The sequence below is a fragment of the Heloderma suspectum genome, chromosome 1 (genome assembly GCF_057233095.1).
Source record: "Heloderma suspectum isolate Gila_16-S chromosome 1, 16-S_ref, whole genome shotgun sequence".
Lineage (NCBI taxonomy): Eukaryota > Metazoa > Chordata > Lepidosauria > Squamata > Helodermatidae > Heloderma > Heloderma suspectum.
In genome coordinates, this window is record NC_139458.1 from 409,314,395 (window position 1) to 409,330,545 (window position 16,151).

General features: G+C 43.8%; 1 protein-coding gene across 16 annotated transcripts in view; it reads right to left on the minus strand.

Annotated features, from left to right (window-relative positions):
• THADA (THADA armadillo repeat containing) overlaps nt 1-16,151 on the minus strand; it is a 229,432-nt gene that overhangs the window by 77,488 nt on the left and 135,793 nt on the right. The gene's annotated exons all lie outside the window — the stretch shown is intronic.

The window sequence follows — 16,151 nt, forward strand, 5'->3', positions numbered from 1 at the left end:
CAATGAAAACCATTCATTTCCTTGGTTCTTAATTTCCTAGCTACTATATAATTTTATTTTTCATGATCTGGATATTTGCTTATCTTAATAACTATACGAGAAAAAGTAAATAGTTAGGAAAATATACTTGTTTGGATGGTAACTTGAATTGAATGAAATTTATGAAGGATATCTTGTGGTTTTATTCTGATGACTCACTGGTGTCTGACTTGGTGTCAGGAAGGATTTTTTTTTTTTAATTGTATATCCTTGAACATATTAAATCCTCTTCGTCTTGGATATCGAAGGCAGCAACAACTAGAGATGAGCTGTTGGGTAGCACAGACATATTTCCCTTTAGAAATTCCAATGGTGGCATTTGACTCAAGTTTAGTACCTGACCAATCATCATATTTCATGTTAGGAAGGAACATTTACACACATTACATTGACTATTATCTTTGGGCTAAGGAATGGAAAGAGACAAGATGCACCCTACTGTCTGACCAGGGAAGATTGTTGTTTGGCTTCCATTTTGGGTAGCTCTGGCTCCTGCAGCCAAAGGGATGGAATTGATATAATTTTCATCTCTCCTGCCTCTATGTACAAAATAAAAAACCTTACTGGATGTTGATGCTTCTGGGGGCAATATTCGTAGAAATGTTTACAGATAAATATTAGACAATGCAAGATTTCATCTGCTCTCATTATTACTGCATTTCTTCAAGAATTATTAACTCACACTTACAGAAAGGAAGATAACCCCCAAAGAAAGTCAAGCCCCAGCAATCAAATGAGCCACATAATAGTAGCAGTTGCTAAAACTCAGCAGATTTTCAGCCTATGCATACAAACGAGACTATTTATAAATTTTACTTCCCATCAGGCTCAGCATGTCAGCTTACAATAACATGTTAATGTTAATGTTTTCCAGTAATTTTCACAGTGGCATTTAACTGCAAACGCCTCAGCCAAGGTAAACGTAAGGGCAATCCGAGGGCTAACGGCATAATCAAAAGAACAGCCTTAATGAGTATTGTGTTAATGCTGTGAAGTAAACATTAAGAGTAGCTCTAGAACGCTACGGTGTTTTGTTTTGCTTTTAACTTTGCACAGCAATTTTAGTGAAATCATTAGGCATCCTCAGAAGTAGCTAAAAATCCATTCATCTTATTGTTGTTATTTACAAAAGTCCACATCATTTAAAAAATGGTAAATGAATTCTGTGGATTTTCATTATGCAAAGCACGAAGCACTGAAAAAAATAAGGTTCCAACTTTGGAAAATCTCTTGAGAAAGACTTGTGCCAAGATTCCTAAAATTGATTGCTAAAAATTTACTGGTGAACAGTTTAATACACAAGTCTGTACAAAGTTATTTGTGTACTTTACCTACTTTCTGGGTAGTGCAAAAATGGAAGGAATTAATAGAAAAACTAAATAACTAAAAGGAATACTTCTATAGTGTTTTCCTACATGCTTACAATTATTTGCAGATAATCTTAGTAATCCTGATCAACTATCAGGTAGAAGTAGTATTATCCACAAACTATAGAGGCTGAGTTCTTAGACAGTTCCCTGCTCCCCCACTGTTTACACATATGACGCTTAGCAACAACAGAGGCTTATGCTCATATATGCCCACTGAGTAGCCCTCCTGACGTGTGATCCAACAACACCTAATTAATGCTTTTCAACTTGTTCATAAATGATCTGGAATTAGGAGTGAGCAGTGAAGTGGCCAAGTTTACAGATGACACCAAATTATTTAGGGTGGTTAAAGCAAAAAGGGATTGTGAAGAACTCCAAAAGGATCTCTCCAAACTGGGAGAATGGTAATCTAAATAGCAAATACGGTTCAATGTAGGCATGAGTAAAGTGATGCACGCTGGGGCAAAAAATCCCAATTTCAAGTATAACCTGATAGGATCTGAGCTAGCGGTGCCTGACCAAGAAAGAGATCTTGGGATTGTGGTGGACAGCTCAATGAAACTGTCAACCCAGTGTGCGGCTGCTGTAAAAAAGGCAAACTCCATGTTAGGCATAATAAGGAAGGGGATTGAGAATAAAACTGCCAGTACCAGACTGCCCTTATACAAATCTATGGTGCAACCAGACTTAAAATACTGTGTACAGTTCTGGTCACCACATCTAAAAAAAAAAGATACTGTAGAGCTGGAAAAAGTGCAGAAAAGGGCAACTAAAAGGATCATGGGGCTGGAGCAACTCCACTATCATGGGGCTGGAGCAACTCCATTTCTTCCCCTTCTATATGCCAGGAAGTGATGGGGCCAGATGCCATGATCTTTGTTTTTTTCATGTTGCATTTCAAACCAGCTTTTGCGCTCTCCACTTTCACCCTCAACAAGAGGCTCTTTAGATCCTCTTCGCTTTCTGCCATTAGAGTGGTATCGTCTGCATATCTGAGGTTGTTGATAATTCTCCCGGCAATCTTAATTCCGACCTATGATTCATCCAACCCGGCGTTTCTCATGATGTACTCTGCATATACATTAAATAAGCAGGGCAACAATATACAGCCTTGTCGTACTCCTTTCCCAATTTTGATCCAATCGGATGTTCCATGTCCAGTTCTTACTGCTGCTTCTTGACCCTCGTACAGGTTTCTCAGGAGACAGGTAAGGTGGTCTGGTACTCCCATCTCTTTTAAGAATTTGCCACAGTTTGTTGTGATCCACACAATCAAAGGCTTTAGCATAGTCAATGAAGCAGAAATAGACTTTTTCTGGAATTCTCCTGCTTTCTCCATGATCCAGCGAATGTTGGCGTTTTGATCTCTAGTTCCTCTGCCTCTTCGAAACCCAGCTTGTACTTCTGGCAGTTCTTGGTTCACATGCTGCTGAAGCCTAGCTTGTAGGATTTTGAGCATCACCTTGCTGGCATGTGAAATGAGCGCAATTGTATGGTAGTTTGAACACTCTTTGGCATTGCCCTTCTTTGGAATTGGAATGTAAACTGACCTTTTCCAGTCTTCTGGCCAAATTTGAGTGTTCCAAATTTGTTGGCATATTGAGTGCAGCACTTCAACAACATCATCTTTTAGGATTTTAAATAGCTCAGCTGGAATACTGTCATCTCCACTAGCTTTGTTGTTACTAATGCTTCCTAAGGCCCACTTGACTTCACTCTCGAGGATGTCCGACTCAAGTTCAGTGACCGCACTATCATGGCTATCAGGGACATTCAGATCTTTCCTGTATAGTTCTTTTGTGTATTCTTGCCACCTCTTCTTAATCTTATCTGCTTCTGTTAGGTCCCTGCCTTCTTTGTCCTTTATCATGCCCGTCTTTGCACGAAACGTTCCCTTGAGATCTCCGATTTTCTTGAAGAGATCTCTAGTCTTGCCCATTCTATTGTTTTCCTCGATTTCTTTGCATTGTTCATTTAAGAAGGCCTTCTTGTCTCTCCTTGCTATTCTCTGGAAATCTGCATTCAGTTGGGTATATCTCCCCCTTTCTCCCTTGCATTTCGCTTCCCTTCTTTCCTCAGCTACTTGTAAAGCTTCCTCAGACAGCCACTTGGCTTTCTTGCATTTCTTTTTCTTTGGGATGGATTGAGTTGCTGCCTCCTGAACCATGTTACGGACCTCCGTCCATAGTTTCTCAGGCACTCTGTCTATCAGGTCTAATCCCTGAAATCTATTCCTCACCTCCACTGTATATTCATAAGGGATATGATTTAGGTCATACCTGAATGGTTTAGTGGTTTTCCCGACGTTCTTCAATTTAAGCCGAAATTTTGCAACAAGAAGCTCATGATCTAAGCCACAGTCAGCTCCAGGTCTTGTTTTTACTGATTGTATAGAGCTTCTCCATCTTTGGCTGCAATAATCAATCTGATTTTGATATTGACCATCTGGTGATGTCCATGTGTAGAGTCACCTCTTGTGCTGTTGGAAAAGAGTGTTTGCTATGATCAGCGTGTTCTCTTGGCAAAACTCTATTAGCTTTTGCCCTGCTTCATTTTGTACAGCAAGGCCATGCTTGCCTGTTATCCCGGTGATTTCTTGACTTCCTACTTTAGCATTCCAATCCCCTATGATGAAGAGGACATCTTTTTTGGTGTTAGTTCTAGAAGGTGTTGTAGGTCTTCATAGAACCGATCAACCTCAGCTTGTTCGGCATCAGTGGTTGGGGCATTGTTGTTTACGGGGCATTGGGACTGTTTAGCTTGGGGAAAAAGGCGAGTAAGGGAAGACATGCTAGAGGTGTACAGAATTTTGCATACTATGGAGAATGTGGATAGGGAGACATTTTTCTCCCTCTCTCATAATACTAGAACCCGGGGTCATCCCATGAAGCTGATTGGTGGGAGGTTCAGGACAGATAAAAGGAAGTACTTCTTCACACAGCACAGAGTAAAACAGATGTAGTGATGGTCACCAATTTCAATTACTTTAAAGGGGGGTTAGACAAATCCATGGAGGAAAAGGCTATCAATGGCTACTAGTCCTGATCACTATACTACCTATGTAGTATAGGTAGTATAGTCATAGGCAGAATGCCTATGTATTCTGTAGACCAGTTGCTGGGGAACAAAGTAGGGAGGGTGCTGTTGCACTAGTGTCCTACTCACGGGTTTCCTGTCAACAGCTGGTTGGCCACAGTGTGAACAGAATGCTGGACTACATGGACCCTTGGTGGGATCCAGAATGGCTCTTCTTATGTTCTTAATAAGGAGTAATATGATTTAAGCCAGTTTAATTCAGCAGAAGAATGGCTGAATTAAGAAACGGTGGCTTAGGACCCTCTCTTGTCCTGCTAGTTCTCTGCTGTTCATTGTCACTCTGCCAAGCATATGCCAATATGTCAGACCATTACCAGCAAAAGGGGGCAGGAGAGGCTTCAGCGCTTCACATACATATATTCAATAACACACTATTCTTTATGTCCCTGGTGCATAGGCAACTCTCACAAACAGCATAAATAGTGAAAACGCCAAGACCCTAGGAGTAGGGGTAGGCAACTTTTTCAGCCCCAAGAACTGCATGCAGTTTGGGTTGGGAATGCATGCACACATGGGATGAGATCACTGGGGGAACAGGAAACGCCAACTGCTGGCCCATCCAATTAGGAGCAAAGAAACAGTGATCCCGGCTGTATCAGGATTGACTGTGCTGTGGAAGAAGGCATGCGGAGATGGCTCTCCCCACACACTCCCTTTCAAAGCAAAATCAGGTTCCCAACAGCTTAACACACAGCTGTTTGGCAGGCTGTCAGAAACACCACTTAGCTGGGGAAGAGGTCCCATAGGGAGTTTCCCTGATGGTGCAAGAGAGACAATCACCATCTCTTTAAGCTCACTTATCCTGTTCTTTTTGCAAGCTTTCTTGTTCTGGTGCCTCCCCTTTTTGGCTTTTGTTCACGCATGGGGAATGTCATCCCCACGTACCCTCTTCCCCAGCAGAATCGTGCCTCCTTGACACAGGAGAGGAAGCCGGGGGGCAACTTGGGAACCCACAGCAGGCTGCACAGGCAGCCTCCGACATCCACATGCAGCCCACAGGTTGTCCATCTCTGTCCTTGAACAACCAGCAAACAGCCAATGGGAGGGAAAGCTTCTCAGAAGGACAGCCATGACAATATATTATTTATACTTCACTAATGTACATATATGTAAGCTATATTACGTAGTTTATTTGTAAACCAGGCGGTTCAGCCACATTTGATTGTGCAGTACCTGCTTAAGAGACCAACTTTTTGGACAGCTTGGAATCATGATATATATGCACACGATTATATAAAGACTGTGTATAAGAATGTAACCATAAGGGCAAAGGACAGATACACAGCCATTATTATTTTTATTTAGGTGACTGTTTTCCCTCCTCATTTGACAGTAATATTCCTCTTTTTCAACTTCAAAGAAAAGCTTATCTTAGTCAATAAAAACTGAGCTAAGAAGAGAAGCAGCTGCAAGGAAGTTGCAAGGGAAAACATTTAATTATAGTGGTTTTACTGCTTTGATCTCTAGGTACTATAACATTCATTCACAATATCAGCCTTTATAAATCAGCTATGAAGTAGTATGCTTTAAATGCTGCTGCCAAGTCAAATAAGAGAAGTAATACATAATCAGCAATATTTCTATTCCAAAGGGACAAGGCAGTTAACAGAGAACTCTAAAGTACAAGTTATGAGCTGGTATGCATATTATATGGAGGACGTCCACAGAAGATGCAACCTCTTGCTGAAAGATGTTGAGCAGTCCAATAAACCTCTGGTTGTCCTCATCTCCCAAACATGACATTTTTCATAGTGTAAAACTACTCGCAGATCCATCAAGAATTCATATGTACTTGCAAGATATTTTCCTAATTGCAAAAGCAAAGTAGCAAAGAAAAACTAGACGTTATATACTGTGTGCTCTGCAGTACTCCTGCAGTACTCGGTACAGTTTCCAGATGGATTGTGCCCACAGTGGTTTCATATCAATTAAAAAAAAAAGATTTCTAACTGAATATGCCTATTTAAGGTAAGGGTAGAACTAGCAAATTAATTACTACTAAGTAGACCAGACTAATTTTTTCGAACAGTGATAAGCACTGGTGTATTAAACAAGTTTAGTAGTCTACCTCAGTACAAATGACCATTATTTTTTAAGTTACTCTAAATTTCTACAGAGCTGATCACCAACTAGAATAAGACAACATATTATGACACTAATTACTATAAATTCATGATTTCTGCCAAGTGTCAGGGTGGACACTGAGCCCATAGAATCCCAGAGTAGTTCTGATTCTGAGGAAGAGCAGTCGCTCCTGGGAGGGGAGCGCGCTCCTCTTTCCCAGGGCCAACAGCTGACAGAGATTCCTCCCACCAGCATTCCTAGCTTAGATAGCAGTCCAGGGAGTGACAGAGCGCGGGAAGCAGACTTGATGGACGTGCGACGCCGACGCAGAGAGCGGCGTAGAAAGGAGGCGTAGTGCCCGGTTGGCGCACAAACAGCGGCTGCGCCCAGAGGATCCAAGGGAAAAGGGGAGGGACTCTCCCTAGTCCTTAAGTTCACGGGTCTGCCAGTAATTCCCTTTCAAACGGGGACCAACTGTTCCCACTTAGGGCATAGGTACTCTGCTGCTCATATCTAGTTGCTAACGGTAGAGTTGTTAAGTTGTAAAAGAGGAATAAAGCTTTGAAAATAATCTATTTGTCTGTGTCTGGACTTGGCTACTGGATTAGACTGAGAGAGGCCTCCAAGGAGCCCTTGACACCAAGAATCTCAAAACACAAGGGCTCTGATCTGAGCCATAGTACATATTTCAGGTCAGCTCAGGGCAAAACCTTGTTTAGCATGCAGCATAATGGATCCAATAATACGATTACTAGTCTGGCAGTGGGTAATGCTCAGTTCTATTCCAGTGGCTAACATCACCCTAAAATACGTAAATGTTCAATGTGATACCTCTCCTTAATCAGCATTAGTGACCGACAAGGAAGATGGAAAAGGAGCAGGAATGGAGCAAGCATATTGTCAGAATAATTTATATCAATGTTAGTGACATATGCTAAACTCAAGGGCTTGGATTGAAAAGGTGACCTGCACATTTGGAAAGCCATTTCTGCTTGTGCAAGGTGGCCCCCTGACTTCCCCATTCCATTCTAGACGGCCTCCCAACTGTCAGGAGGGACTCAGCTGATGCTTGGAGAAGCTGATCCTCTAAGCAGTAGGCAAGTTGGGTGCCTCCTTCATGTGCCATTCCAGTTGGGGAGGTGAGCAGCAAGCAAAGGTAAGGGACTCCAACGGTGCTTAGAGAACTCCTCCAAGCACCATCTGAGTCCCCTTTCTGTACAGAGAGACGTACAGAATCCATACCTCTCCCTCCACACAGAAATATAAAACTGGCTGGGGATGACATCAGGAGAGGGGGAGGGGCTTGGGATACAGGTGGGACCAGCAGAGGTTCCTCTGTTGGATGAATTGGAACCTTTCCAGACTGAATTTGGCCCACAGGCTAGAGGTTCCCCACCACTATTTTAAAAAGCCTGACTACCTGAAGTATCAGGATTTTGCTGATCGAGGTTTTCACAGTTATCCTCACATTCCCACATAAGAATATGAAAGGGATACAACATATCACAACAACTTACTTTGGAATCCATTGTATACTTGAAAATGGTATCAAAATTATCATCTTCCAGCGTTCTGGCCACTGCATAGAAAGGCACTGGGATAACTGACAAGTGGTAGCCCTTATTTAATAAATTTACGTTTTATACAATTTCATGCAATGGAATAATTTCAACATACTGAGTCACCTGTATTTATGTTCTGATTATTCTGGGATGATTCCTTCTCCAGAAATTTGTGACTACAGAGCCTGCAAATTACACTAGTTGCATGTATCTTAAATACGCAAATTTGATGAACCTCTAAGTTCATGATATATATCTGATAACTGCGGCATCTCTGAAAATTGTAGTTTTAATTTTAGCCTAGTTTTTAATTGGATAGTTTGTTTTGTTTTGTTTTAATTTGAGTATTTTATAGAAAGATGGGATAAAATGTCCTCAAGAGTGAAGGATTTATCTATCCTTGCTATAAATACTAATGAACAAAAGTGATGACAATTGAATCTCACTCTGTTACTCGTCTGCACTTACAGTCAGGGCCAGAAATATTGGAACAAGGATAACTGTTTTGGCAGTTGGCCTCTGTACACCACCACATGGAAGTTGAAAGGAAACACACCCAGGTGGGAGCGAAGTCAGGACTGTCAGCTGTAATTCAAGGGGGTTGACAAAAGTGGGGCACTAACCATTCAGAAAGGACAGCCAGTGGCATACACACACACCCATTGTTGGTGGCTCATAAGTAATGGAACAAATGGCTGACAAGCAGCTGCATGGCCAAGTGTGGCCTGTTTCCTGGGTACCCCATGACCAATTAAGCAGATAAAAGGCCTGGAGGTGGTTCTGAGTGTTACATTTGCATTTGGTAGCTGTTCACTGGAACCCCCAACATGAGGTCCAAAGAGGTGTCCATGCGACTGACGGAGGCCATCATTAAGCTGAGGAAACAAAATAAACCCATCAGAGAGATAGCAAAAACAGTGGGAGTGGCCAAAACAACAGTTTGGAACATCCTTAAAAAGAAAGAACTGGCAAGCTCAGCAACAGCAAAAGGACTGGCAGACCATGGAAGACAACTAAAGTGGATGACCGCAGAATCCTCTCATGGTGAAGAGGAACCCTTTCGCAACATCTAGCCAGGTCAAGAACGCTCTTGAGGAGGTAGGTATGTCATTGTCAACATCTACAGTCAAGAGACGGCTTTATGAATGTAAATACAGAGGCTTCACAACAAGGTGCAAACCACTGGTAACACTCAAGAACAAAAAGGCCAGATTAGCCTTTGCCAGCAAACACCTAAAAAAGCCTGCCCAGTTCTGGAAGAAGATTCTTTGGACTGATGAAAGCAAGATTAACTTGTACCAGAATGATGGGAAGAGAAAAGTATGGCGAAGGAAAGGAACAGCTCATGATCCAAAGCATACCGTATCATCTGTCAAACATGGTGGAGGCAGTGTTATGCCATGGGCATGTATGGTTGTCAGTGGAACTGGGTCACTGGTGTTTATTGATGACCTGACTGCTGATAAAAGCAGTAGGATGAATTCTGAAGTGTATAGGGCTATACTTTCTGCTCAGATTCAGCCAAATGCTGCCAAACTGATAGGACGCCACTTCACTTATTGCAGATGGGTAATGACCCAAAACATACAGCAAAAGCTGCCCAAGAGTTTCTCCAGGCAAAGAAGTGGGATGTTCTTCAATGGCCAAGTCAGTCACCTGATCTCAACCCAAGAGAGCATGCTTTTCACTTACTGAAGACAAGACTGAAGGCAGAAAGACCCACAAACAAGCAGCAGCTGAAGGCAGCTGCAGTAAAGGCCTGGCAAAGCATCTCGAGGGAGGAAACTCAGCATTTGGTCATGTCCATGGGTTTCAGACTTCAGGCAGTCATTGACTGCAAAGGATTTTCATCCAGGTATTCAAGGTGATCCTTAAGTTTGAAATGATCTTGGTTTGTTCCATTATTTATGAGCCACCAACGATTGGGGGGGGGCAGTGTATGCCACTGACTGTACTTCCTGAATGGGTATTGCCCCACTTTTGTCAACCCCCTTGAATTACAGCTGAAAGTTCTGACTTCGCTCCCATCTGGGTGTGTTTCCTTTCAACTTCAATGTGGTGGTGTACAGAGGCCAACTGCCAAAACAGTTATCCTTGTTCCAATATTTCTGGCCCTGACTGTAAATGTCAGTATTCCATCTCGGAGCATCCCACACTCCTTTCAAAGAAAAGCAACATCCACGTTACTGATACACATTTAATTAACACAAAATGAAACTCATTTATCTTTCTTCGCAAAACAGAAGAGCTGATGATTTCAAAAAATTCTGCTCTTCATAAAAGTACCACAGAAATGTCAGTTTTAATTAATCTATTAAATCTGTCCAAAATATTACTGAGAGCTTTCTAAGCGTTCTTCTAAAACACTCTGGTGGTGCTGTCACTCAGTCTACAGTGCTGTCTTTGGAGACAGGGGCTGTACATTCATCCAGCTGTTGTGCAAGGTCCATGGACAAACAGGAAGGCTCTAAAGGTCAGCAGGGCTGTGTGAAACAACATGCCTCAAAGCAGTAATGGCACTTTTGGTTCTTATGATTTGGACTAGCAAGGTGCTCACCAAATGCTCAGAGAAATATGACTTAGGTTCAAATGATGAGTCAGTCCGTAACAAGCAGAGTTTGAGAAAGTGGGAGATGTTTGAGAAAAGAGACTGCAGATCTCCTACATCATATATAATATTAGGGTTAGAAGGGGCCTACAAGACCATTGAGTCCAATCCCCTGCTCAATGCAGGAAGCCTGATTCTCAGGCAGTGTCCCATCCAAGTAGTAACCAGGGCTAACTGCTTAGCTTCCGGGTCCTGCACTGTTACAAGCTTAGGGCCTCTATGAGCATGGATATTTGTTTCCCTGTTTCCATCATTTTGACTAGCAGTAATTTCTCACCAGAGTTATTAAAAAGCTGTTTTATCATTCTGTGAATGTCATTGCTACAGTACAGGAGGGTCCTTGAGAACTGGTCCAGAGACTATAAAATGCCTAAAAAAAAAGCAACTAAACTGGCCAGAGGCCACACATATGTACATAGCTTTGGCCAAGGTGATGGAAAAACTGGTTGCTAGGCCAGTTTAATTTGATTTACCAGCATGGAACACGTACAAAGCAGTTTGTCAGCATGGGGGATTATAATCCTATTGATTATATTTCTAAATTGCCCATCAAAAACTTTTACGGATTATCCTGAAGAATCTAATACTTCACTGTGAGACAGGATAGGATCTAATTCTGTAGGCCTTCTACCCATTTTACAAATCATTACCTTTTCTACTTTGTTACTGATAAGAACTAGATCCCTGCTTTTTCCCTTCCAAGTAATTATTAAACCATACCAGCACTATAAACAAAAACTATCTATTTACTGTTTTCAATTACTAGCAGTGGATTATTCAAATTAATGAGCTCACTAAAAGAACTGTAATTAAATATGTTCTCATCATTAAATTATTATAGTACACAACACATAATACAACGTAAGTACTGTGAACAGTTTTGGTACTGTTTGACAATTCAAAAATAGCACAATCACATTAAAAGCTAATTGTTAAGTGGTTTAGCCAGAAATTTTATCTGTTGCAATTTATTTTTAAGCGGAAGAAAAGTTTATAAATCTAACTACTCCACAAAATCACTGTGGGAAACGAAGACCTGTCCCCTTGATCCTATTCCTCCCAAATTCTTGCCCAAATGGTAATTCCTTGCCCCACCCCTGCCCTCATTATCCATGTTCGCTATCAGATAAACAACTTAATTCTTTCCTGTAGCTCCTTCTCCTGTTCAACTCCTTCCCAACACCTTCACCCCTGCAATCCCTATTGACCCATTCTGCCCTGCTATCATTTGAATTCTTATCTACCCCCCTCCTACCATCTATTATGACCAGGGGTGGACAACTTGTGGTCTTCCAGATGTTTCAGCTTACAATTCTCATCAGTCCTAGCCAACATAGCGAATGGTGAGGGATGATGAGAATTGTAGGCCAAAACATCTGGAGGGCCACAAGTTGGTCATCCCTGATCTTGACTCTCTCTTCTAATCCTTCTTTTCCCTTAATCTGCTACAAGATGGCTTCTGCCATCTGCACTTCACTAAAACTTCCCACGCTAAATTATAGACCATACTAAGACTGAGTTCGCATGACACGCTAACCCACAATGATTTGTTTTCCCGAACGTCGTGTGAACCCAGACCGTGCTTCTCAGGCTGTGTTTTCCCAGACAACCCACCCTGAGAACCCATGGTCTGCAGAATGAGTTATTTTACCCATGATGGGTTGGTGTGTCGTCTGCCAGCCCATCACGGGTATAGGGCATTGGGCAGTGAGCCGCTTGGCAAGAGCAGCAGAAATACCTGTCACCCTTGCCCAAGTCGCTGCCCATGCCCTTTCCTCTTGCCTCTGACAGCCCCTCCAATGGTGCCCAAACAGCACCATGGAGGGGCTGCCAAGGGCTCCCCCTTCGCCCCCACCGATCCCCCCCTTCCCGGCTCCAATTGTGGTCTTCAACACAGTCACAGACCTTTTTAAAATGTTCCTGGCTCCCTTTTGTGCAAAAGGGAGCTGAGAAAATAAAAAAGAAGCCAAAAATCAGGGGTGGGGGGACAAATCCAAAGCCCCCAAGGACTGTGGGGGCAGCACAGTTCTTAGGGGGGCTTGGATTTCCCCCCCCCCGATTTTCCGCATGGAGCACCTTTAAATCCCCATGCAAGGCAATGGGATTTGAAGTGTCCCATGCACAAAAGATGAACCTCTTTTTTATGGCCAAGAGGGGGGTGCCAGGGTGGGGAATAGTGAGCCATGTGGGGGACCCACCAAGCTCCCCCCACTCTGGCACAACTAGGAAACTCATAGGGAATTGGGTGATTTTTAAATGGCGTGGAGGGGCCTGGGGGGTCCCCCACATAGCCCCCCATTACCCCCAGCACTCCCTCCTTGCCATAAAAAAGAGGTTTGTCTTTTGCACATGGGAGGCTTTAAATCCCAATGCAAGCAAATGGAGATCACCTCCACTGCCTTGCATTGGGATCTAAAGAGACAATTGAAAGAAACAAATGGGGGCTCTTCTTATTTCTTTTTCCCTTGGTTTCCCAGTGCTACACAGTAGCAGGAAACCGAAGGATACTAGATTGCCCCCCCCTTCACTCCCAGCACGTTGCCTGAACATGCAGGGGTGCAGGTGGGGAGAGCCAGTATCCAGTCCTGTGATTGCTGCCTCTGCTTTCCTGCTGTCAAAACTGACAGCTGTCAAAATCAAGAAAGAGACAGCAATCACTACGGGGAGGTGGGAAAGCGCCCCTTTTTTACTTAAGAGGCAGATGCCTGGCATGGGGATAGGTGTGCGGGGGTGCCCGCATGGGGATGGGTGGGAGGGGGCACTCCATGCCAGGCAACCCCGCTTCTTCAGAAGAAACAGGGCGCTGCAATTTTCATTTCATTTTTTTGTTCCGATCTTGTGCAAGATCAGAATGAAGAAATGAAACAAAAATAACAATGAAACAAAGCCACCCGTAGGGTGGTGGACAGGAGAAGGGTCTCAGAACACCCACCTACCTGTGTGTCAGGGTGGGGGACACCCTAGGGGGGTGCTACACACACCCCCATTGTCCCCCCAAGAAAACATTTACATCCCCTTTTCAGGGAAAAGGTGTTTCTTGTGGGTTGCCTTTTAAAACTCAAGCCACAAGAAGCATCTTTTTCTAGAACTGGGGGGGGGGATTTGGGGCAAGGGGAAGGTGTGTCCAAGTGTAGGACTACCTCGAGGTGCTCTCACACCCTGGCATAGATAGGGAACCCACAGGTAAGTGCGTAACTGTAACCCTTCTGGATAGGGGAAAGAAGGACCCAAGATGGGGGGTTAGGTTCCCCCCCATCCAATTTTCAGAGACAAGGCATTTTTTGGTTTGTTTTCACAGCCCTTTTTGCACAAAAGGGGCTGAAAAAATAATGATTTTTAAAAGGGACCTGACCCTGATTGTGATTGGAGCCAGGAAGGGGGTCTTGGTGGCAGACAAGATGGGTCTGCCACCAGGTCCCCCGGGATGCAGGGTGGAGGACTGAAGGGGAGGAAAGGGGACAATCAGGCAAACAACCCACCCATTGTGGGTTGCTTCCTGATCATGTGGTGGGTGTGCTAACCACCCAGGGTGGGTTGTTCACAAAACAACTTACCCTGAGTGGCTAGTCACCCACCATGGGTTAACATGACTTGGGAAAAAGGCCCTAAATCTCTTTGCTGCAAAATCCAAAAGGTTTCTACTCCTCCTGGAACTCTTTCCTGCCTCAGATAAAATGGGCCATCTTCTCCTCCTCAACTCTTTCCACATGTTAAGCTTCCATCTCTGTTCTCAGCTGGCTACCTTTCTACCTATCAAATCATCAGTTCAGAGATGCTCTTCCTTTGCTTTCCTCTATCTACTGAAATCTTCAAAGTTCTGTTCCTGGTCTCCCATTGTTTTCTCTCTATGCTGGATTCGGATTATTATCCAGTGGCTTTCAATACCACATAAATGACACTACCCCACACTTTCCCTTCTCTGTGTGATCCTGCAAGTGCCTGATATTTCTACCTGGGTGTCTCATCTAACGGCTGAATTCAATATTACCTAGATACACTGATTACCTAGATCCATTCCAATCAGGTTGCAGGCCTGGTTATAGGACAGAAACAGCCTTGGTTGCCCTGGTTGATGATGTACGCCAGGGAATAGATTGGGGAGGAGTGCAACCCTGTTGGTTCTTCTGGACCTCTCAGCAGTTTCCGATACCATCAACCATAGTATTCTTCTGGATCCTTTATCTGGATTGGGATTGGGCTTGGGAGGTACAGTTTTAAAGTGGTTCCAGTCCATTCTGGAGAAGCGCTCTCAGAAGGTGATGCTGGGGGACTTGTTTCACCCCATGGTCATTAGCCTGTGGGGTGCTGCAAGGTTCTATCTTGTCCCCCGTGCTTTTTAACATCTACGTGAAACCGCTGGAGGAAGTCATCAGGAGGTTTGGGCTGAAATGTCATCAGTATGTGGATGATATTCAGCTCTTCTTCACATTTCCATCTGCACATCCCAGGGAGGCTGTGGAACTCTTGAACCAGTGTCTGGAGGCTATTTTGGGATGGATGTGAACAAGCTGAAGCTTAATTCAGACAAGACGGAGGTACTGTGGGTTGGGAAACCAACTACTTCAGGTGGATGGTTTACAACTGGTCTTAGACGGGGTTGCACTCCCCCTGAAAGACCAAGTACGTAGTCTGGGAATCCTCCTGGACTCTGAGCTAACTGGGGAAGCCCAGGTGGCTGCAGTGTCCAGGAGTGATTTTTACCACCTTACACTGGTACACCAGCTGCAGCCCTATCTGGAGAGGATGGACCTGGCCTCAGTTATCCATGCACTAGTCATTTCCATGCTGGATACTGTAATGCACTGTACGTGGGGATGCCTTTGAAGATGCTTCAGAAACTTCATCTGGTGCAGAATGCAGCTGCCCGAATATTGGTGGGGGCAAGGCAATTTGATCACATAATGCCTATACGCCAGCTGCACTGGCTACCAGTGTGTTTCCGAGCCCAATTTAAAGTGCTGGTTTTGACCTTTAAAGCCGTAAACCGGTTTGGGACCAAGTTGCTTGAAGGACTGCCTTCACCCATATCAACCTGCCTGCACTTTAAGATCAAAAAGAGAGGCCCTTCTCCTTTGCCCGCCCATGAGAACAGTTAGGTGGGTCACCACACATAGAATCATAGAATAGTAGGGTTGGAAGGGGCCTATAAGACCATCAAGTTCAACCCCCTGCTCAATGCAGCAATCTAAGTCAAAGCATCCCTGACAGATGGCTGTCCAGCCTTGTCTTGAACGCCTCCAGTGTGGGACAGCCCACTACCTCCCTAGGTCATTCGTTCCATTGTCATATTGCTGTAACAGTTAAGAAGTTTTTCCTGATGTCCAGCCAGAATCTGGCTTCCTGTCACTTGAGCCCATTCTTCTGTAGCCTGCAGTCCAGGATGATCAAGAAGAGAGCCTGGCCCTCTGCTCT